We start from the raw sequence: 24,165 nt of genomic DNA, 5'->3' as shown, positions 1-24,165 counted from the left end.
GCCCTGCAAATCTCTGGGTGTACAGAAGTAACCTGGTGGTCTTAATGCTGTGCGATCTTCTCTACAGGTGACTTTCAATTTTCCCTTTTCCAGAGCCTGTTGTTCTTCCACCTTTTATTTTTGCAGGCACAGAAAGAAGTGAGGATCTGCTCTGGCACTGACGTTTCAACTCTCTTATTTCTTGGCTCTAAATAGGGAATACTGACTACTGACCTCACGCCTTTTTTTTCTGTTAATGCAAAATTGTGGTCATTTGTGAGGCTCTTATCTACTATGATGATGGAGGCTGTAGTACTTTATGTAAGTGAAAGATGAGGGGACACATTTGTAGGAAAGTTTCCTGTATCATATGGAAGCTCTGATTAGAAGCTTTGGATGAAGGAATGCATTTCACCCTGATGGTATTCCGACCCTGCTAATACAAGCGATATATGTTATTTAATAGCCCTGCACAAGATAATTGGTTATAATTAAAGTGGGCAGACTTCTCAAGTAAGTCAAGATTCTGTTTCCAAAGGGTAAATCTAGATGAGCAATCATTGCTGTTCAGTGCTCTTAGAAATTAAAGTTTGGAAAACTCTCCTTTCTGAAGTTTTAGGGACATACCTGCATGTGTTTTCCTGAGACTCCCATTTCCCTTGCTCTGCAGGTCTGCTCTGGCTGTTCCTGGCTCAGTTTCATCTAGTTTACATTCTCATTGTAGTGACATGCTTCTTTCCTGCTTTCCATGCATGTCACATACAAATTATGCTAATGAAGGTGCTTCAGCAAGGTCTGAATTTGTAGAGAAATCAGGATGTCTGTGTGTGTTTGAGCATAGAAATGTGCTAATGTATTTTACATGCTTGTGTAAGAGATGGAAAAAGAATTGAAGATTGTTAATGAAATGCTTCTGTAAGTGTGTTTTAACTTTTTTAATACCAGATTTTTAAAACCACCCAAGGTGTTAGGTGGTTGGTTAAGTTTTAGTTATCTAATGTGTATTTACTCTGTGCTTTGATATGGGATTCCTTTACAAAGACTCTGCTTGGAGGGCAAAAAGGAAACAGCCAAAATCAAAATTCAGTGCTGAACTACCAGTCCATTTATTATGGTTAATTTTTAACAATGACACATGCTATGCCATTTGGAGAGGTAGGATGCCCTAGGTTCTCATGAAAATAGTAGTGCTTAACTTTAGCTTGCTTGGGAATAATTATGCCAGTGATAGATGCATGTTTTCATTTCTCCCTTTAAAGAGGTGCTGGATGATCGTCGGATGCCAGTATCTGTCAGTAAGGTCCTTCCTTTTGAAAACCACACAGTTAGTTTCCAAAGGTTTCTTTCACTGACATGGCATAAATGTGATTAAATATATTATATTTAAGTTACAGAATCCCTGAGCTTTTAATCTTGGTAAACCTGAGAACTTAAACACCTCCTATGGCTTTCAGAGCTTTATTCCATCCAGAAGAAACCACCTGCTTTCCACAAAGCATCACTGTTTCCTTGATCTCTTCAAATTAATCCTACTGTGATTAACTTCAATCCAATTAAAAAGAACATGTAGGCAGCTGCACAGGTCTGATTACATGTGGGCATGATAGTAGGGTTCCTAATGGGGGAACCAGATCAAGGGTCAATATGTTATGCTAGACAAGGCTGGTAGCAACACTTCAAACTCTGGTGTCCTGGTATGACATGCAGTATATAATAGTACCATACTTGCAAGCTATAAAACTCCTTGCCATCAAGGAATTTAGAGGTTTTCATGTGAGCATATATCATTACACATCCCTCTAAAGATGCTATGAGACTGAGCATTTATGTCTATAGCAAGATCTTGAAATAGGGCTTTACTGAGTGCAGAGGACAAAGGCGTGATGGAGGGGACAGGAATTCCACACTTCATTTCCATGAGCCTGTGGCAAATAGTGTCTTCCTTGTTTATTCTTATTGAAAATGCCAAACCAGAGGTATTTAGGGGTCTAATGTTTGCTGGAGCTTTTTTTGTTTTCACAGAAAAGCAGAGAAGAGAGACAATTTTAGGTACAAGTTCAGAGAAATGATCCTGCACCTTGGCCCCCAGACTCATGATTCTCACGAGCTGCCTCAGGGTCTTGCTGCGGAAAACAAGGCATGCAGCTTGCCACAAAAATCTGTGTGAAGCCTGCATGTTCCTCTGCACTGCACTTAGCAGGCTCCCAGCATTGCAAAGCCTTGTTCCACATCACGGAGGAATTACCATCAGCTTGTGCAGATAATTTAATGAGAAGCACTTCAAAAACGTTTATTGTTATGAATCATATTGCCATGAATAGCCCTGCAGTTGGTGGTGGGCCAGATTTGGAAATGGCTCAGTGCCCAGTGCATCTGCTTTCAAATACCTAAGTGGGGAGTTTTGGTGGCTGGGATTTGATTGTTCCCAGGTGGAACTGCTGGAGAATATCCTGCCTGGAAAAAGAAGCAAAAGCAAGCCCAGTTTTGGATTTTTTTAGCATATGGAAAAAGAAAAGGAGAGAAATTTTCACCCTCAGCTTGATCTTTGAGTCATCTTTGAAGGACCTGGCCATGGTGTGACCAAGTCTCCCAGAAACACAATTATAAGACAATAGGAAGAGCAGAGCCCTTATGAGTAATGAGTCCAGCATTACACATTAAGGCTGAAAGCGTTTATGATTGAACTGGTAGCATTGGATGTTGAATATTTTGCTGTGATTGGAATAGAGTTTCTTTGGGTTTGTTGTTGTTGGTTTTGGGTGGGGTTTTTTGTTTGGTTTTTTTTGTTGTTGGTTTTGGTTTGTTTGTTTTTTTAATTAGGGCTGTTTGTATATATATCCATGGCTTGTCATTAGTGGCTAGACACTGATTTGTAGCAGCACAAAATTATTCCATTGAGTGTCACTGCAGCTCCTATTCTTTTTCAACATCTCTCTTCTTTCCTTCACTTCCTCTCTCCCTTTTTAACAAAAAAAAAAAAGAAAAAAAAAAGAAAAAAAAAAAAAAAGAAAAAAAAAAAAAGAAGGCGGAGAAGACCATTACCACACTGATTTATGTAAATACAGCCCTAGATCAGGCTGGTGTTCCAGCAGTCACATAAAAATGATTCAGTGCCATGATGTTTGTATCTTTAATAGCTTCTGGGATGGACAGAATCCTTGTCCTAGTAAGGCCACCTCTGAAGGACTGGAAACATGCAGATTTTTCATCTGAGTTGCACTGAGTATTAGAATGATGAATCAGTGACTGCTGAAGCATCTAATTCAATTAAAGCTCTGCATTAAAGAATTGTGCTTGTCAATATTAGCAACCAAGTAAGGATCTTGTTGACCTGAGTATTTAACATAATCTTCAGAGATTTTGAAAACAGATGGCAAATATCCATCTACTACTGGATTCTCCAGCATTCTGCCAGTAGGAAAATATAGAGCTAACTTGTTGCTCATTGAATATGAAGATTATCAAGAAATCTAGAATGTGCTATTTATGAGTCTAGCATATTTTTGTCTTTTCCACTAAACTTGTATGTAGTTCTCTTGCACGTGTCATAATTGTCGTTCTCTGGGGTTACTCTTTGTACAAACAGGACATGCATAAGTGAAAAATGTAAAACATTCCTTATAGGTTAATCGAACTATTCGGTGTGAGCATTAACCCATTTACTACTCCAGTTAAACATCCAAAGTCTTTACTGGAGGCTGTAAGTCTTTACTTTACAAGCTGTAGGATGGGAACATCTTCCATTGCTCCTTGGACCAGGGTTGTTTCTTGATATTGCAGTTTCCATTCCCTGAGTCTTGTCTTGCCACCACTATCATACTCTGTCAGTATTCTTCATGTTCACGCTCTGTACTACCTACTCTCCCCCACTCAAAAATTGCACTCTGTGCTTTCGCTTTTCTGACCTTGCATGGCCTTGTGTTCCCGGGGACTTTCTCACACCATAAAAATTTGGCCCAGTAAAACACACCTGAAGCAAAACAAGAGCAGGTGCTGAAATACTTGCAATTAATATTTCCCTCATCTTTTCCAAATTTCCTCAAGCATTGACTACCCTTTGAATCAAATTGTTTCTGGATACTCCTGAGAGAAAAAACCGGGTGGTTGGCCTTCAGTTCCCTCTTCCTCAGAGCTTGCTAGTCCTCTGCCTGGGCACTGGACTGCCAAAGCAAAGGGAGCTCTGCCTCCCTTGTTTGCCAGTATAATTGTGCTGCCTAGTATGTACTGTTAGCCCAGAGATATCTCTGTTATCTCTGAATAAGGCATAATAATATTTCTCTGTGGAAATAAGCCTTTCACTCCACCACCAGTGCCTTTATAGGGATAAATTTCAGCATATATGAAGACGTTCATGTGTTAAGGTTTAAATAACCAGATTTCCTAAAGCACTAAGTAGTAATATCAGCTGAGATCCCTTAAGTAAAAATGATAGAGACTAAAGAAAATGCAGTATTCCTGGAGTTTGGAGTTGCTTAGGGGTTTTTTTTGTGTTAGACTTTTGGTTTTGGTTTTGTTTTTTTATCCTTAAATGGTTTACCTGGGAGATACTGATTGGTTAGCATATGTAATAGGAACTTATCTCACTTCTGGGTCTTATTTATGTTGTTCAAAACAGCTTGGTGCAGATACCAGATTTTGCAGTACATGGCTTCAAAAGTCATGAGATGAGACTCTGTGAAGGTGGATGCTGTTCAGATAGTGCACCAATATTATCTGACTCTCCTCTTTCACACATGCAAATAAAACAGTCATAATGCCACAGAGGGCTTGAAAGTTACAGTGACTTAAGAGTGCTGTTGAAAACAATGTCTATGTGGATCTTTTTCTTCCCCTGCACAGACAATGAAGTGAACAAGGACCCTTTAACCTTGCACAGGGACTTTGCCAAATAGGTTCAAGAGGTGTTTTGCCATTTTCCAGAGCTATCTTGCAAGCATCATGGATGAAACTCTTCCATCGCTTATCTGGCAGAACTGGTTTGAATATCTGAGTTACTAGGAGGCTATCAAATAGTAGGTCATTCCCAGTCGTGTTCTTTTCTAGGGATGAATAATCCCATGCAAAGGCAGATGAAATTAAGCCAAAGTGAGTGTTTGTTAGCTAAGGAAAACGTTATTTTCTGTTGCTGCCAATCACATACACAGAAAGACAGATTCAATCATAGTGAAGACATTGGACATTCAGTTCAGCTTGATTTTTTAATTTTATAAACAGTAGGAGGCTCAATAAGAAACAATGAGGAAAAGCAGCGCTATAGAATCAGAGAATAGACTCAACTTTTGATTCTTATATCATTTAAATCCAAATTATAGTTGTTTGCTCAGTCCAGAGAGCCTGAATTGTCACCATTTTCCAATTTGAGCAGCTGTAGTATCAGACTTCATGAAAAAGTCCTGCTTCAAATTTAATTGATAAATTCATACATCCTTTGTTGCTTTTTTCCCCCCTTCTTCTGCTATGGCAAATGTAATCCCACATAGTTTTTTGTGTTAGAAACAACACAAAATAGACAGCAAAATAACCTTTGCAGTTAGCAAGATAAAGGATGTGCCGTTAGTAACCCCATAGCTCCAGATTCCCATCCTGCTCAGCCTCACAGATCAGCATTGCAGAGATACAACCTTTACCTGGAGTCCTGGTTCCTGCCTGCCTCCTACAGGAGCTGTGTGGACACCTAAGGTTCTGCCTTTCTTGCTGAAGAATAATTTTTCAAGACAATGACTATTATAATAGTAATTCTAATTGGACATTTCAATGTCAGAAGCAAGAATTGGGGTTTTTTTCTCAATTTTAAAAGCTCCCTACAAAAAAGGTGGTATTTCCTGTACTGAAAAAGTACCATCTTATTTATCAGATGTTGAAAACATAGATTTATTCCAGTTAACATTGATTTGTTCAAAATTGGAAAAGGAAAAGCAGTGAAAATTTTGCTTGACCAAAAACCTTGAGCATCTTAGTACTTTTTGGCATGAGGACATAATATTTTTGTGCTTAACTTGCTTGAAAAAGCAAGTTAAGCACAAATTCCACTAATTCAGATTCCTCAAGATCTCTGTGCCTGATGTTTTTTATAGACTGACTTGAGACTTCCATAGCCTTTGCTGGCAGGACACACAGGATTTGGGTGAAATCTTAATTCTTTTGCTTTAAGTCCAGGAGGCAGAATCCCATATTTTTAGAATTTTATCCAGTGCACTTGTCTGTATTCAAAATTATTTTTTAAAGAGCTAGATTAAAATCCCTTTGAAAATGTTGAAATATGAATTAGGAAGTCCTCTGTTCTCCATGTTGGTACCATGTCAGTGGCGGTGTGCAATTGTCTCTGTTGGCAGGGCCTGATCAGTGTACAGGATCTTCTGCTTATTGTTGAGCACCCTCTCCTGGCTCTCTGCTATTTGCACAGAAATTATATCATGGATTGAGTGCTCTGAAATAAGCTGCAGTGCCCAGTTGCTTTTAGGAGGATGTCTGCTGAAATAATATGAGTTGCTGGTTTCCTTAAGGCATACCTCGTTTTTAACAACATAGCTGATTTGCAGCCAAGAAATCCTTCTAGTGGTGAAATTCCTCAGTGAGGATTTTTTTTCTTGCCTCTAATGCTGCTTCTAATTGATCCCAGAAAAGCACTTGCAGACTAGAGAATACAGTGCATAAGGCACAATCTGATAGGGGCATGATGCCCAGCTGGTAAAAACGTTCTTTATTGGGTGACTAAGCCTACACATCTCTCAATGGATGTTATCTTCCTGAAATACCTCAAGCAGCCTAAGGCTTAATCTAGGCATGAAATGGTGTGTCGTAAAGCAAGGGGGTTTTGCTGGGATTCTGGCAATAAACAGCAGCTGGAATTAAAATAACAGGTGAAGCTGCAGGGTTACCACTCAGTTAAGAGTTACAATATGAGAAATCATCATCTGATTTTTTGGATCTCCTAATTAATTGAGCTGGAGCACATGAAAGTGCTCTGGCAGTATGTGATTGACTGTTTGCCATGGCTGAGGCAGCCCAAAATTCTTTAAGTCACAGCACAAAGAGCAGAAATCTGCACTTTTTGTTGCTCTCCTGTTACTCCATAGCTACACAGCCAGGCAGCATTACTACTAAATTTAGCAGTTCCCATGCACCTCATCTGGATCCATCCAGTAGCTTCAGGTGTCTAATGAAGGCATCTACTTATATAGGTCTTGGTCATGATCCTCTTCATAGCTTATAGGAATTCAGGGAGATGAAATTCTTAATTTTGGCCTTTTATGGATTTGTGGGGGGCTCTGCTGCTGCTAACAGCCCATGTCCGTGCTGGCTTCAGAGAGGTATTTGCCCTTGGGACATAGTACACCTTGAGGAAATCACCACTGCACACTGACCAAAAACCAGGCTCCTCCTAAAAATGCTAACAAGACATTCAAAACATCATCATAGCCAGTTCCCTGAGTGCTGACGATTTTAAACATGAAATTTAAGTGTTTCTAGGCTGGTTTAAATTTGCAACATAATTCAAAGTCTCTGTGATATTTGCTCTAATTATCACGTAAAATAAAACATTGATTTAGCAAGGAGTTTGTAACATCAGTCATCATCTTACTCTCCAACGCCACACCTGCCCAACTTGAGGAATTCTCCGAGGAAAAGGACATTTCTGAGCACTGGGAACATTGTCACTGAGCATACACCAAAGAGTAGGATGCCAATTTGCAGTAGCTGAGGATTATACTCCAACATCTTTTATTGCAGCAAGTTTGACCCTGGCTTTTACGGAGGAAAGCCATCATTTCTCCTAGATGCTATCGTGGGACTGTTTGGTGTAACTAAAGATATCCTGTTCAGCTCTTTGATTTCAGCCTTCAAGCCAGCTTTCATTTTGGATTACCCTCAATTAGAAGGTACTTTGAATTTTTCTGCTGTTTAATTGGAAGATAGGAATAAAGAAGCAGGTAGAAACAAAGAGAATACAGAAGCATTTTCAGGTCGTTGCAAAATGAGAGCAGTGGTGTTACTGCATTTGAGTGGATGCAAGCAGAGACTGTTTCAATTTGTGTGTGACTTTGATACAGGCGAAGACACCAAAGTCTTATGGTTTTTAAGTTAAGAGGCTCAAAGAATAAATTGACTGCAGCTGAGATCTGAAGCAAAATACTTTATTTCCTTTGTACATGTTAGAATATACCTTTTTAACTGCATGAGAAAGACCTTAATTTGTAATAATGAGCTTAACTGGAAGAGAAAGAGTAGCACAAAGAGAGACACCATATTATGAAGTGTTCTTATTTATTTATTCCACAGTGGAAACAATCATCCCAGCTTTCTTTTATCTGATTTCTAAATCACTCAGATGGAGTTTCATCAGGAAGGAATAAATGCAAATAGTTCCAATAGTGTTCAGCAAACTATCTATGTTTCTTTCCAGCTCGAGTAAGCAAAGAATTGATAATATGTGGCCTCACTGTAGCAGAGTCTTGGCCAGACGGTGCTTATGGCTATTGATTAACATTTTTGTCGAGTAATAGAAGCAAGGAGAGGCCATTATAATAGTCATGGAAAAAGACAGTGAGATGGAAGGCTTTGGGGTTGAAGGCCAGAGTAGGAGCAGGTTGCTTGCCCAGCTGCAGGGATGATGTTTCTCCTACAGGCCCAATGGACTGCACCAATCCCCCCTGTGGGCAGAGAGCAGTTGCAGACTGAGAAAAGCCCATTATACTTTCCTGTACACCTGTAAAATCCCTTGCAGGGTCTTGGTGCGGAGCAAGGCTTTCCCAGCTCACTTAGCATTGGCACGCCAGCCCCTTGTCGGGAGGAACTTGGCAGCCCTCCACTTGGCAGAGCCAGCAGAGCACAGTCAAGCTGCAGCAGCCGAGGAGGCCCTGCATCTTGGAGAAAGTGAATTTGCTCGGCTAATTGCTCGCGAGTGTTCCCTCCGAGCACCTGTAAATTGTTAAGTTTAATAGGGTGGCAGCTGTTGCCGGCTGCCTGGGTTTTTGCTGCCTTGGAAGTAGTTGGGAGATAAGAGCAGCAACTTGTGGCATGATTATCCTTTTCTCCATTTCCACTCAATTTCATTGTCATTTTCTTCTCTCTTAAGAGTGCTTAAAAGCATTTTTTTGCTCCTTATAATACCCACAGGAGCTGTTGTGAAGTGCACTTTTTGAGTTTAAGGTTTCCAAACCTAAAATCTCTGACTTTAAGAGGTTTGGAGAGTGGTTTAGTTGGAAGACTGCTGCTGTGCAGACACCTGCAAAACACTGAACGTAAGCTGGCACAGCTGGAGGGAGGGATGCCTCAGAATAATGGGTGGTTACACTGTTGTGCTTCAGAGCCCTCCTCCTCCTGTAGGAATGAGAGTCTATTGCTGACTGAGTGGAAAGTAGATGTCTGAATATTAGGATGGGTCTGGACTTTGGTTTTAAGGACTTGATAGCTGTAGTGGGACAGTTACTTCTCTGACTCTAGCATCCTAGTAGGAGGGAAATAGTCAGCAGTAATAAAAATAAGAGAGGTTCTTTTAGTTGTGCAAGGTGTGGGAAGAATGTAACACATCTATCCATTGGATTTATTGGGCTGGAGTAGCCCTCAATCTCCAGAGGGTAGAGGGAGCTGAAGCTCTTAATGCAGGTACCTCCATCAATTCTCAAAGTGTGCTGGAGGAAATTATCCTTGTGGTACTTCACAGGTAACCAGGAAGGGGACTGGCTGGAGATGCATTGCTCTGAAGTGTAGCTGGGCTTATCAGAACCCCTTTGCCTCTCCTGAAGTAGGTAAGGATCGTTGCCTTTGCAGTTATAATGATTGAGTGTAGGAAACTCAGGTAAAACTTGGGATCTACGGGCTTTCTAGTCTTGCCCTTTTTGCAGGACAGAAATATGTGTGTGCCTGGAGTGCTCTAGTAAGCACTGCCTTCACGTGTAGGTTTGTGCCTCCCTGTCTCTTCCATTCTAGGTTGCAAGACATGCTACCCCAGGCAGATTTCCTTCTGTGGCAGCTGAATCTGGGTGCATGACCTACACAAATAAAAATTAGTGTAGAGGTTTATGGGAAGATCCCCTAGTATAGAAGTATTGCCCATAGTCTTACTTTTGAAAAATCAACTTTTGTGTTAATCCACTACGGGTGAGAGAGAAACTCCTGGCCCTGAGTAGTCAGACCAGGGAGGATTCGCCCCACCCAGGAATAACCAGGCAGAGCAGGAACATACTCTGTCTAGTGTCGCAGCAAAACCATGGTGCAGCAAAATCCTCAGGATTCACTGGAGGAGAGGGCAGGGGATGGCCACACACAAGGACCTGACTTTGTAATATGGTGGGTAGGACGGTCTGCTAGCAAGGTGTGGGGAAGCCTGGGCCCTGCTTCCCAGCATCATTGGCATTTTAAAGTCAGCGTATGAAACAACAACAAATCTGTTGCCCTAGTCTGACCCAAAATTAGATGGGAAACAAAGGAAATATCCAGACCAGTAAGCTGTTGAAAACAGTTGATTTCCCCCTCCTTTGTTTTACCTGCTGAGCAGCCAGGGTCTCCTCTCTTTTCCTGAAACAGATTGCCTTTCCTTGGCTTTGAAAGGAGAGTATGTTTAACTGGTGTGATAATAAAAGGACAAAGCCTGTCATGATTAATAGTCACATGAAATCATGTGTGAAGAGCATTCAGTTATAGCTATCCTCAGGAGAGAAAAGTTTCCCAAATATCTTAACAAAAAGAAGGAAAAGGGACAATATGTCCATGATTCTATGTGATTAGTCACTTTGCACACAGACAAAAGGTAAGGAATACCGCTGCCCACAGAGAACTTTTGGGAGGAAATTGGCAGTGAAAGGGTAAAAAAAAAATAAGTTTGTGAAACATTTATAAAAAGTTTGGCTTTTGCTAAAATTTGGAGCAGTGCTCCACTGGGAGTTCTTCTAGCCCAAGGGCTGCTTCTGTTTAAAATCATTAATAGCCAGCTCAATTTCTGCCAGCATGATTGGCTGAGCCAATGTAGTCCTATTAATTTGACTGAGCTTGAAGATAGAGAGGAAATATAAAATCCTCTTCAAGCTGCTAGTACCTTCTGGGATCTCAGGCATACAGAGGTCTTGAGAAATCTTGACAAATTCATACTTGGGGGGAAAATTTGCTAAGTGGTTCACAGGGGCTTAGTTGCATCTTAATGGGTAATGATCAGGCAAGATCATCGCAGACTGGTTCCAGCATAAACCCTGTGATGTCTGATCCTTGTTTTTAGGGGAGGGATGTTATCTCCAGGAATAACCTAGCATTTTATCTGGACTTCCAGAGCTTGCTGATATTCTGTCCAATTTTTACAGTGTAAATAAAATTGTTTTGGATGTTTATCACCCCGATCAGCAGCAGTTGTAAGTTATATAGCCCAGATAATAGGAGTGAGATCTATTGAAATGCTACTGGGCTATAACTCAGGAGTAGCTGCCCTAGCCTGCTTCCTTCCCCTGCATTTTGTTTAGTGGTTAGGAGCTCCTGTCCACTGACTAAGCTCTTTCCTCACCCCCTCCCCCCCCAAAAAAAAAGCATGTGAATTAATAGAGCAGGAAAGTGAAAAATTACCCTTCCATTTTTTGAATTATTGCGAGGTTTGCTACCTGGGTTTTGCTACTCCCTGGAGTGAAGTGAGGGTTTTGAATTGCTGTCTCTGGTTTTTACCTGGAATTCTGCCCTAGTCAAATTCTACTGTGATGTTCATGTCCATTTCCACAAAGTCTTGAATATACCAGTTCAAAAGCAACTTGTATCTGCCATTTATCCAGGTGCCTTTATGCTTGGCTATGAAAGTGCAGAAATCCCCAAAGCATAGTTCCTGCCCAATTGCTGCCCTCCATGCCTAAAATTCCAGACAAGGAGTGGATTCAGGTATAGACCCATAAACTGCCAAGAGAGAGATAATACTGGGTGGCATGTGACACAGCAACCTCAACATGGGCTACTTTACCATTATCAAGGGTGTCCTGAAATGAGGTGTGTGCAAGGAAAGAGTGCGCCAGGATGGAAAACAGCTCAAGTAGAGATGACAGAGCTTTTATACTGCATGTAAAAGGAATGAGATGTAGAGGATTCAGCTGTCAACTAAACTCCAGAGAGGACAATGTGTAGCTGGTAGAAGAGAGCAATAGACTTTGCTCATATGTGTGTGTGTGTGTTAATCAGCAAAGTATGCAACAATTTGCCTCAATGCGAAACATGTACCTTGATCAGCAAATTATCTGCTTGCACATTAAATTATGCACTGTGATCTCTGAGGTGTATTAAATATTGAAATCAAAAATTTTATCATTAATGGAAAGCTAATGAGCAACAACGATATTATGTGCCTCGGTTGCCTTTTGTCAGAAGCAATCCATTGTAGTTGGAAGGTGACTTTTCTAAGTCTCTGGTGGTAATATGCCAATTATTTCAGTTATCAATGCCCCTGGAGGCTCCAAGTGCCTACCATGGATGTTTTAGCTCAGACTGTGTATGGAGCAGGGTTTCTCAGTATATAGATAAAAGCCAATTTGAGCAGACTGAAGGAAAGATAGACCAGTTTTTACCATGCAGATTTATAGCTAAAGGCATTCTACCGGCTTCTGTGCTTCAGCTTCTTTCATCCAATGAGGTGGCTTTTAGGATGTGCAGTTTCTTTGGACTTTGGGTAATAAAAGCACAAGATGATACCTTCACCTACAGTTAACACGTAGGTGCCTAAATTAGAATAAATACATATGCAATGTGTAAAGTGCCTGAGGATGACTCTAGGTAATTCTGTCTCTGAAATGTTTATTATTGGGATTATTGAGCCATCCGAAATCCCAGTCAAGATCACGGTCCCATTATAGCAATTACCTTTCCTGTCCCTGTTCTGCAGTTTAAACAGGTCTAGGAAAGTGGCGTGACTTTTTCAAGGACACTTAACTTGTCAGTGACAGACCAGAGACTAAACTGGGATCTTTGGCTGTTTGGTTTACATTGAGGTACAGGTATTGGATTGCACATCATACATATCTGTGTCCAAGTTAGCTTTTACCTAGCACTATGGGCTTCATTTATAGTAAAGAGTGTCTGGGTGGGCTTTTTGGAGCCCACATCACTGCTGTGCCTGCCCATACTGTCCTTTCAAAGCATCTCAGCATGTCCACATCATCCCTGTTTGCACCATGAAGTCTTGCACAGATGAAGCTGAAGGCTTTACAAGATGCTTTCTCCAATGAAATAGCTTGCTCTTTTTCAGCTCAAGTGGGTAAGCTGAAGTCAGATTTGGATACAACTCTAATTACCCATGATGTGGCAGATGTCAGGGGCTCACTGCTTGATGGACAGCGAGTCCCAGTTCCTGCTCTCTGTTCCTCAGATGCTCTGCTGGCTGTGCAGCCATGTCCTTCCCCCTCCACTTCTTGGATCCATGCAGCAGGAGTGGGGCCGGGAAGGTGGTGGCACTGTTCTCCCCATTGTGGCAAACAGTGCTGGGAGCCTGCCTAGCAGGTGTGTGCCTGTTGGTGAAGCTGGGTATTGGCTTGCCTGGCAGGCTGACCCTGCCTGCGAACACAAAGCTGGATGAGAGGCTATTTGTAGGGCTTAGAGGTGTCTTGCTTTTACATCCCTCTCCATTGCTGCACATTATTAGACTCCCTTGACTTTTATGAAGGTCTTAAATTGCTACAGAAAACAGTGCTGTTTTCTGCTGGCTTAACTATTGCATTCCTTAAGGCTTGTTTTTCAGTGCTACACTTTACTGCCTGTTAAGTTAACTGGATTTTTATCTCCTCTGCTTCTGAATGTCTTCTGTAAAAGTCCAAAGTAAGCCACAGCTTGCCTGGAGGAATATTCCAGGAGAGAAAAAGAAGAATTCGGGAACAATAATAATGAAACTCTGGCAATCCTGTTGCAAAATAATACTACAAAAACATTTAGGCATGAAAGAGTGATTCCCCACCATAGATACCTACTTAGAGTACAAAAGAAAAAGCTCTCCAGGGACTTGCTCTCTTAGAAGAGATTGCAAGTCTAGTTTATCCTCTGTAGATGCAAGTGTACCTCACAGATAACTTTGAGGTGTGCATTAATGGGGATGGTATTTTCTCTCATTCATTGTTCCTCCTTCCTTTGCCCCCAAATATTGGAGGAAAATGGATTCTGTATCAGTATACTCCCTTGGGTGTGATAATTGCCCTTAAGAGTGTTGAGGCAGCAATCTGCCCCTTCTTCCTCTCAGTCCCCCAACAACCACTGTTTGATGTGTGGACAGAGCAGAGATGCACAAAAGCAGTTGCCAAGGGAGCCCCAAGAAGCATGGGTTAGCAGTGGACAAAGGTTATTCTCCATACCCTCTCTTATGGAGGATGGGGCTAAAATGCAAAATGGGTATTTGATGTCCTAGCCTAGTGGTTCATCCCTCACAGTTCAAAGATACTGGGCTGTGTTCCTCCCTTGCTGGCTATAGTTTGCCTGAAGACTTTGCTAACTTTACCCTGAAATATGTTCCCACAGACTGTTTATGCTATTCTAAGGCAATTAAATAAAAACACTGCTAAGATGTTTGTGTTTCCTTGTTAAGCAGCCACTGGGCTCTTTATGCTACAGCACGAGTAAGGGCTGTTTCGGGAGGGGACTTACTGTGCCCATGCAGAGCTGATCCCACCAGAGCCCAGCCCGAGACAAAGAGTACCCTTTACATGGCTTGCTGAGTGAGAGACAGGGGTTTTGACAGAGTCATCTATATAGATTGTGAGCACCTTCTGACAATTTGAATAGTTTGGGGTAGTGAGTGTTGAATGAAGGTCTCCCAATACTGCTTTATTAGACAAAGTTTGCTGTGGTGAAACTAAGGCTAATGGAGAGTGTTTGCACCACTTGTAGGGCTAAATGTGGCAGTAGATTTTAATTTTCTTTGATCAGAAGTTACTTGTAAGCTAACATTGACGGCTGATCCAAGCTGCAGGCAGCTTGCAGGGAAGTGGTACGTATCTCCTGTTTGCTCTTCAGTGTTCAGTCATCAGCTGGGTGATTTATGTGAAGAGAAATAAAATATGGGTTCTGGTAGTGAAATCTAGGAAGCAGCCAGAAGTACTGCTGAAGCTCTTGTTTTATTTACAGGAATGTGAAGGATTCATTACTTCACAGAGCAAATAATATTTTTTTTTCACCAAACAAATAATAAAGATGAGGAAGAAAGATCTTTAAATACCAATGCTATGTTCATGGTCATATTGCATCACATGGAAAAAAAAGATAAAATCAGTGAAGGAGTTTCAAGAACATTCAGGTAAACAAAAACTTGGTGTAGGGGTACAACCAAGGGTAGTCCTAAACCAAGGCCAGACCTCAAATTAATGTTCCTGGAGATGTAGAGGGGCTGTCATGATATTTTATTCCTTTGTGCTTCTGATAGAAGAACAAGAATTCTTCTTGAAGGACAGGGCAATTTCTGTTGCCAAACATACTATCCTGAGTAGCAGGAGTGAGACTTGAATTCTAAGATTTATTTTCTAGTTTCATATGTTTGATAGCTTCTAATCCCTTAACAGTGTCTTGCTTTGTGTGTTTTAGTTTTTATTTGATTCTCTCTGAATTAGTTATTAAAATGATTAAAAAAGACAACTGAAGGTATCTGCTAATCATGAATATTAGGGTTCATAGAACAGGTATTTTGAGTCTTTTAAAGAACCTGCAATACCTTTTGGCTGAGAGGGTATGGTGTCAGTTCAAATAGTTAAAAAGGTGGGCGCTGGCTGAGTGAAGACGCTTGTAATCTTGTGCATAGATGGCTTCCATGAGCTCAGTATACAGGGCTAGGAAAGTGCCTTTCCCCTGTGTAAAGAGACTATAACTGCATTTAAGCCAGTTAAAATATTAATTCAGCAGATATGTGCCTTGAGATACCAAACTACTCTCTGGAAATGAGCAACCAATAGCTGATAATATAAGAAATGGGTATTTTCAAATATTTAAGAGCTATTCAATAGCCAGATGTGCATTAGTTTAGCAATACCCTGGCAGATCAGGTTGACTTTTTAACTCAGAGAATGTGGATGGTAACAGATGGCATCCAGTTAAGCTGAGTTGCCCATTTCCATCCTACTGTCTCCAACTTGATAACTATGATAATTAGACACCTTCTAGCTTTAAATATCCTTAGACTTACCTCATCATGTATTTCCTGCCATTCAGCCCACTCCTGGATGGAGTATTCTGAAGCTTAAATGCTGAAGAAATTTTACTCCTATCACATCTTGAAACTGTTAATAAAAAATATTATTGTGAGATATTTCTACTTATTCCAGAAGTCTCATTGTAAAGACGTTTTCTTTCTCCAGTGAAACAAAGAGCAGTGATTGGTGGCAGGCACGGCATTCAGGTGACTGACCTGTGTTTAAACCACTGTTGTCACTTTTGTGCAAAGATCAGTGATTATATGAATAGTGGCATTATGGGAATGGAATGAAAGCCCGGGATACCTCAGGAGGTGAATGCTACTTTCTCTCTGTAGAGCAATTAATTCACCAGCTACCTGGGAGAGGACGCTCTGCCCTTGGACTTCCTGCCATATGGAGGACATCAAGCTGGCCAGACTCCAGCTAGGACAAAAATTGTTACTTTGAGAGCTGTTTTCTGAAGCACCTTGTAAGATGCCCCTGATATTGAGGCTTGCAAGTCAATTTGGTGCCTTACAAAATTGTGCTGATGGGTCATGATGTGTGTAGCAACAATCTGAGGATAGGGGATGCCCCTTTCTTGTTTCCTCATTGACCTTAGAGGGACCCTAAGAAGGTACCTGAGGCTCAGCATCTGATTTTTAAATAAGAGACAATAGATAATTTTGAAAACTGAATTGCACGTCCAGTTCCACCACTGAGAACCAGACCATGGATGGACTGCTTCCTGCAGCTCAAGAGGGTTGTGAAGACCTGAACACACTCTCCCCAGTGTCACCTCAATCTCTTCACCTCTTCGAAATGAATAAGACCTTTCCCAGATTTTTTTGTACTAAAAATTTCAACTCTTCTAAATTGCTGAGGACAGAGCAGAATAGTCACCACCCATCAACCTGAGTCCTATCCCAGGAATGCAGGTGGCATGTTACATGTTTTTAGTATTGTGCTTCAACTTCTTCTAGCATCTCCATACCCTGGAGAAAGTCTGTTGCCATGTGCCCTTTGCAGAGCGGGCCCGTCCTGGTCCTGTGCCAGGCTCCATGAGTGCAGCTCAGCCTTCCTGTCAAATTCCATTGTCATTCAGTGACAACCTGGTGCTGCCATGCCCAGTGAGGTAGAACAGAAAATTCTTCCTTACACTGGTAAGAAGAACAACACTTGTGTGTTGTGCACCATATTGCTGCTGTGAAGGGGGAGTTGAAATGACTGGTGAAGCTACTCTTGGTGCTACTGTTAATTTCTCTCCCCTTGAAGTTTAGGATTTCTTCCTTGAACCTTTTCAATAAGAGTTGCTGCAGACTTGACACATTGGCATTAATTTAGTCTTCACGGAGGAACACAGAACATGCTTTACAGATGTGCAAGAAACACTAGCTGGAGCTGCCCCTGCTCTATGTCTCAAATAATTCTGCCTTGGGAGAGTAGAAAATTATTTAAAACCTGTGCTCCTGAATCCTTTCCCTGCCTCTGTCCTGTGATTTGAATGTATTACTGAAATCCACAGAGCCAGTGAGTTGCAAATTCCCTGACCAGTGTACGCAGTTTGGATTGGCTCTGCTTCCCCCCAGGTTGTTCATGCAGCTGCCACTGGCAGGGATATGTGAGGTGAGCAGCCCGTAGTGAAGCCTTTCTGGAGTATCCTGCAGCCAATTATAAGACTGATGGAAGCAAGGACTTTTTTCTTTTCTAGACTACAGAATACAGAGAAGTAAATATTCAGGCTCTGTAGCTGCAAGTAAGCCCAAGGGCAAGGTCAAATGTAAACATTTCAGTGACTTTTTGGTTGACCTGTAATGGCTTTTTCAGCCTTCCAGCATATAAGAGTCATCGGGCTTCTGGTCAGAGTATTGGGTTGGGCTGAGAGCTCACGTTATTTCTTCCCTTAGGCAAGATATTGTGCTTTGTGGTTATTGTGCTGTAAAGGTCAAGCTGCTGAGGCATTAAATGCATCCCTCCTTTTCCTGTATTCGCTGTTTTCTCTTCTAGGTCTGCTTCCACGTTTGGGATTTGTGCCTTCCCTGGGTAGTTACAATGAGTCTACTTCACAAGCAACTTAAACACTTAATGTACTCTCATTCAGTCTATTTTCTTCCTCTGGTTTCACCAACTGTTTCCAATCTTGCATATTGATATCCCCAGGAAGGCAGCCTTTGTAGGCAAGTAAATTAAATTGAGTGGCAATGCTTGACACCAGGTTTACGGACAATTGGTGATTAAGTTACCTCCGAGAAGCATTTGACTCCCAAAGAGAGGCACAATATATTGCAAATATGCTCTAGTCTTCTTCAAGGATTTTTTGTGTAGGGGGAGAGTTACAGAATCATAACTAATGCCTAATGATTAGCTAAAAGTTTGTCTTTCAAAGAACAGGATCTCAATGGAAAGAAAATATGGCTGGAAGTAAAATTATTGTGCTATTTTGGGGGTGTTGGGATGGAGGTGGTTTGTTCAGGACTTTATTTTTCCCTTGGTTTTTTTTTGGTTTTTTTGTTTGTTTGTTTGTTTTGTTTTTTTTTTTTGGTTGGTTGGGGCATGATGCATGGAAAACTGCATTTAATGTCCCATGTGGGGGATGATGCTATTGGGATCTTGGAGTGGATTTGGGACCAGCCAACACAGCCAAGATATAGTGAGGAGCTGATAGTCAGGATATGGTCATTATGCATGTACGGTAGCAAGTGTCTCTGTGAGGATGGCTTCATTTTCTGTAACATTCAAAATTAATCAGGAGATGAGCATTTTATTAGGGGGTTTATATGTTTTCCTCCATTCTCTGAAATTAATATGTGAGAGTTCATGCTTGTCTTCTCCTGCAGTCTGGCCAGGGTAAAAGGAAAATTATTAGACTACTTGCAGTCCACCTTTCTGACTCTTAAAGCAGAATCATGTGTATGGTGCTGAGCTTCCAACCTGTAATCTTATGATTAGACATAGCAGAATTACTTGTAGTAATCTATTTGCTATTCAAAAGTTTACAGTTTTAAGACTGAATAGCTGAATTTCTTTAGCCTTGAGTCCAGATCCTGAAAACAGTTCTTATCAAAAGGGGATTTTGTGCAGGTCAGGAACTTGATTTGTTTTTCTGTCTTTTGGTATAACCCTGAAAGCTGCCTTGATGATTATGGCCTTGTGATACAGCAAAGTGCAGCAAGTGAACTTTTCTTTTATTATGTTGGTTGTTGCTTTGGATTTTAGTTTGGCTCATTTCCTAGAAGCTAGTAGCTCAAATTGTTTTGGGAATTGCTAAAAGACTGCCTTAGTGCTCTAAGTACCAAAATCTCAGTCCAGCAAAATTCATAGGTGTAGGTTTAACTTAAGACATGGTTTTTAGACTCCATCATGTAAATGGATTTTTGGAATACCTGAGGATTTTATTCAATTCCAGCCACATTTAGGGGCCAGTAGTACCCCTGGAAATGATGTATTTAGTGACCCATGGCAGTGCTTCTTTCCCTGAAGATGAGGAGTGGGGCACAATTTTAGCTAAAAGGTGTGTTGTTCTAACAGGATGTGTCCAATATTTAGGACTGAAGGGTGCTTTTGTCCCTAAGTGTGCTATTTGTTGGCAGTGTGGCTAATGCAGCTGTCTCCATCTCACCAGTGGATGAATTAGAGAAGCTTGGAAGTGGTTTATGCTCACTCAAACAGCAGTTCTGAGACTAGAGACAGAAAAAAAATGAAACATGCTGTTGCTTTGCACACGGATTAAAAAACTTTTGCAGATTGTCCTACCTAGGACAGGACATGGTAGTCGAAAAAAGAAGAAATAAAAGTAGTTTGTAACTTGGTTTCATTTCAGCTGGTGCCAAAATCAGTATTTGTAACTGAATGAGTGATAGCATGTCTTATATTCCTGCAGAACTCATTGGGATGAGAGATTTAGAAACATGCTCCTTTTGCTTTGCTTAATAACACTCAGGTCACAGCATCTCTCAGAGCCTCAGTTTCTCACAAAATGAAGGGGAGACAATATTATTTATTCCATTAATGTGGTCTTTTGGGTTGGACATACCCTCAGTCACAGGAGTTAATCATGTGGCAGTCTCTCTGTAGGTAATAGAGACAGAAGAAACTCCAGAGAGCCAATGAACCCGGCTGAGATCTGAATTGGTCTCTGGAGTTTCATCTCTGTCAAGTGGCTAAAGGAGACATTTAGGCAAAGGCACATCGCTTTTTGGTGGCTTGATTAAATGCCTGCAGGACAGTGGAATGAAGCAAGATCTCCTGAGCTACAGATGGTACTGAATTTACATGGCCTGAAGTATTTTCACTGGCTATGCCAGAATTTTGCAAGTGTAATACACCCAAGACCCTTCTCTCGGAGACATGAAGAGAGAGCACCATCCACATGATTAATCTATCCTAGTAGCCTGTGGTTTCTGGAAGTTTATGCTAAAATTGTCATAAGGAAGAGAATTTTTTCTATTAACATGCGAGCAGCATTGCATTTCCAAGTGCTAGGTGTCATTTGGGGTCATTAAACTGCTCTTCTGCTGCAAATTTGGGGAAATTAGTGACTGGCCTCACACAAAACCAGAACTGGGGTATTAGAAATCATAATTTGTAATCAAGCAGTGCCCCGAGAATGGCAGCTAATTAAAAGGTGTTTTTATTGAAGGGGGTTTGTTATTGTTGTTTTAGCTTTTTGTTTAAAGAATCTGAAGTCTATTTCTTTCGGGAGGGCTTGCATAAGCACTTTCTAACCATTATAATGTCATTATATATGGGATTCATTACATTAGAAACATTAGGGGAGATTAAAAAGGATCTATTGGAGGCATTGGCTGAAAAAGAAAGGATAAAGACTAGTTGCAGTTTGAGCTTTTATTACGTGACTTGAAACAAATGTTAAAATATTGTATTTAAGCTAAATGTGTTTGTTGGAGGTAGCATTAGGAGGGAAAGCAAAGCAGCAAATACCACCCTCACCACTAAAGAAAAAAAATCATGATGGCTGGGAACACTGTGTTAATTAGCAAACTAATTTCCTTGTACTCTAAGTGCATAACAAGTTTTAAATGCTTTTTGAATGGATGGTATCAATTGCATTTTGCTCCTCGAATGTAATTGTTTCCATGGCAATGCCGAGTTCTGCTGTACACGGATTATGTCTGTAAATCCTTCAGTCATTTATGGGAAGTCTGTATTAGTTTGGCAGCTGACCTGTATTCAGGTTATATTTTAGTTTTGTTGCAGTTGTTTTACAAGCAAAAGAACGAAAACGAAAAGTCACTGGTAGAGGGCCAGATCCTCAGTCCATCCCATTTGGCTTAATTTCACTGATTTTAGGGGATCTGTGCTGCATTAAATCAGTCCCTGCCCTGTTCTTATTAATATTTTCCTTATATAGGCAGGAAAAAGGGCCACAAATGTCATCTCCCTGATAACAGGCCATTGTTCAGGTCACTTTCAATTTGCTCCTTGTGAAATGCTATCAAGTAACCTCTTATTCCTCAGGGAGAGCAGGTAATGCCAGGGCACTGCTGTAGAGTTGCTGGCCAGTGCTGGGCAGTTGGAAAGGATCAGGAGGGGACTATTGCCTTCACAGGGCAGTAGACACTGCTTGCAGGGTGACCTGAGCAACCTGTTCGTGTGGGAAAAGTCATACAGGAAAAGGACTAACACATCAACAGCTTCTGGTCTTTTAGGTTATACCAGCGGCACATCTCCTTTTCTCTGCCAGCTGTGCTTTTTCTCCTTGACTTTTACACAAGGTGCTTGTCCTGGGTTGTAGTATAGGATGTGCACAAAGTATTCTATCACCATCTTCATGAACTGTTGAATCCAGGTGGGGCAGTGTTTTCCCAGACCCCCTCCCCTCTGGGCCATCATCTTCCGTTAATGACCCATCAGATGCCTTGCCCAGGACTCACAGATAACTCCCTCCGGGAGCTATCTCTGTTTAATGGGCCATAAAGGACCCCCTGCATGACCCATCATCCCACTCTGAGATGCTCCGCCCAGGGGGAGGAACCAAGCATTCCCACCTGGATATAATCTGGGGTTTGGGACAGTACAGGGGGCCCTTACCCACTGGATTCCCAGAGGACCCGAGCTACCAGACCTTTCTACAGGATCACTGCTTCAGGAAGACCACCTCATCTGGACTGCTTCCATCACTGCGCTCAGGTTGTATTCTGACTCTGTCAGTGGTCTTTTGTATTATTGCATCTATTTTATTTTACTTTCTTTCCTTTCTTCCTATTAAATTGTATCTCTGACTTGGAGCCTCTCATTTGTTTTGCTTTCAAACCACTACAGTGCTGTAAACACACCTTGCTCAGAATCCCTTTACCTTTGCCCATGTAAATTAGAATCTTTGGTTTTTTTCTTCCACTGTCAGAAAGAACAGTCTCTGTTCAATAATTCTCTCAAAGCCCATGCTCCCTCAAAGCTTGGTTCACAATACTTAGTGTAAAGATACATGAGAGGCAACACTGTCTAAAGCCATTGCTCTGGTTCCTCTAACTGAACTCTAGCCAGGTTTTGTTAGCTCTTGTGATACCTGGCGAGTGTTAATGGACTGTCAGGCAGTCAAGACAGGTGGGAAGATGGAATTTTGGTTCAGCAGTCAATCAGATTGTTTAGTCCTTTTAGAATAATGGAGAGAAAATGCCTGTACGCACAGGCAGGTGTTGGCACCATTTTTGAGTACTTACAGGTGGGAAAAGTGTGGAGAAATCAATTCCTACCTTTTCCTACTCAATGCAAATATATTTCCTTTCACTCCTTCATCCCCTGCAGTATGTCTTGCTGGGGTGACTGACTGGGCTACACTGATTCCTGTGCACAGCCCTGTCAAGCACAGCCATCCTCGTATGTACTGTACATACACACACACCTGCACACACATTCTGTACACATCTGGCAGGGATTTCATGTTGAGGCTGTTTTTCTGGACTTTGGAGTTATTCAGTGATTTATCTCTAGGTGTGAATTGGAGCCTGTTAGGTACTAAAGAAGTAGCACATTTTCTTCACTGGAAGGGATGCTAACCGTGTCATCCAGACTTGCACTGCACCCCTGATCTCACGAGGCTAGAGGAACCAATTACCCTACAGACTCCCTTACTAATGATCTGCTTGATGAATCCCACTCTCTAAGGATCTGGTTTCTTTCAAAAAACTTTGGGAGTTCTGTTCCCAGTGGGAGGTTTCAGGCTCTGTGTCTGAGAAATTCAAGGTTTAGGAGAAATGGAAAGAATATATTGAGAATTTCAGGAAGAGAAGTTTTTGAGAAATTGAAGTTAAACTTGTACATGTAACATGGAACATTTCAAGCTCCTGATAGAGATGACCTGAGGTATTAATGTATTGAGGGGCTGTGATGATGAGCTAGAAACATCTATTCTAAATCCCTTTGAGTTTTAATCTGGGGCAGATGAGAATGTGGGAGAAAAAAGATGATTTAAAAATAGCCGTGTGCCTTTTGCAGTCAATTCACTCTGCAGAAAATCTGAACAGTATTCAGGAAATAGTATAACTCCCAGAAAAGTCTGTTGTTTCTAAGCAAAGCCAGTTTGGTCTTATCCATGCTGAGGAGCAAATGGGATTGACAGGCATGTAAAAGAATTGAGACAGAAAGTGTGAAACTGTGTTTGAAAGCAGAGAGAAGCTTAGAGACAATGTTAGTTTCGGTGTGATTGAGAAATGAGAAGCGGGGAGAGGGGTGAGAAGGGTGTTCCTTGAAGGAATTGGATCTGCATTTGGCAAAAGCAGTGAGCACCTGAGAAAGACTTAAGAATACTAGGTTAAAAGCTAGATTTTTGTAATAACAAATAAACAAAAGCAAATAATAAAATAACAAATAAACAAAACCAAAAAAACAAAATAAGAAATAACAACAAATAGCAAAAAAAGTTGCTGCATGTCATTAAACAGAGCATGTGGTACCTAGTTAGCACCACTTCTATGAGAGAGTGCATGAGGACAGGGAGCCTGAGCAGAGCAGTAAGAGGAAAGTCTCAAAAGACAAACACAACCCTCGTTAAATAACTCTCTGGCTGAATAGTTGAATTCCTCACTGACTTGAGTCAGGATTCAACTCAACTGAGACCTAA

The sequence above is a fragment of the Chamaea fasciata genome, unplaced genomic scaffold (assembly GCF_029207755.1).
Source record: "Chamaea fasciata isolate MVZ Bird 193981 ecotype frontalis unplaced genomic scaffold, bChaFas1.0.hap1 SCAF_6, whole genome shotgun sequence".
NCBI lineage: Eukaryota > Metazoa > Chordata > Aves > Passeriformes > Sylviidae > Chamaea > Chamaea fasciata.
Note: the sequence above shows the minus strand (reverse complement) of the source record.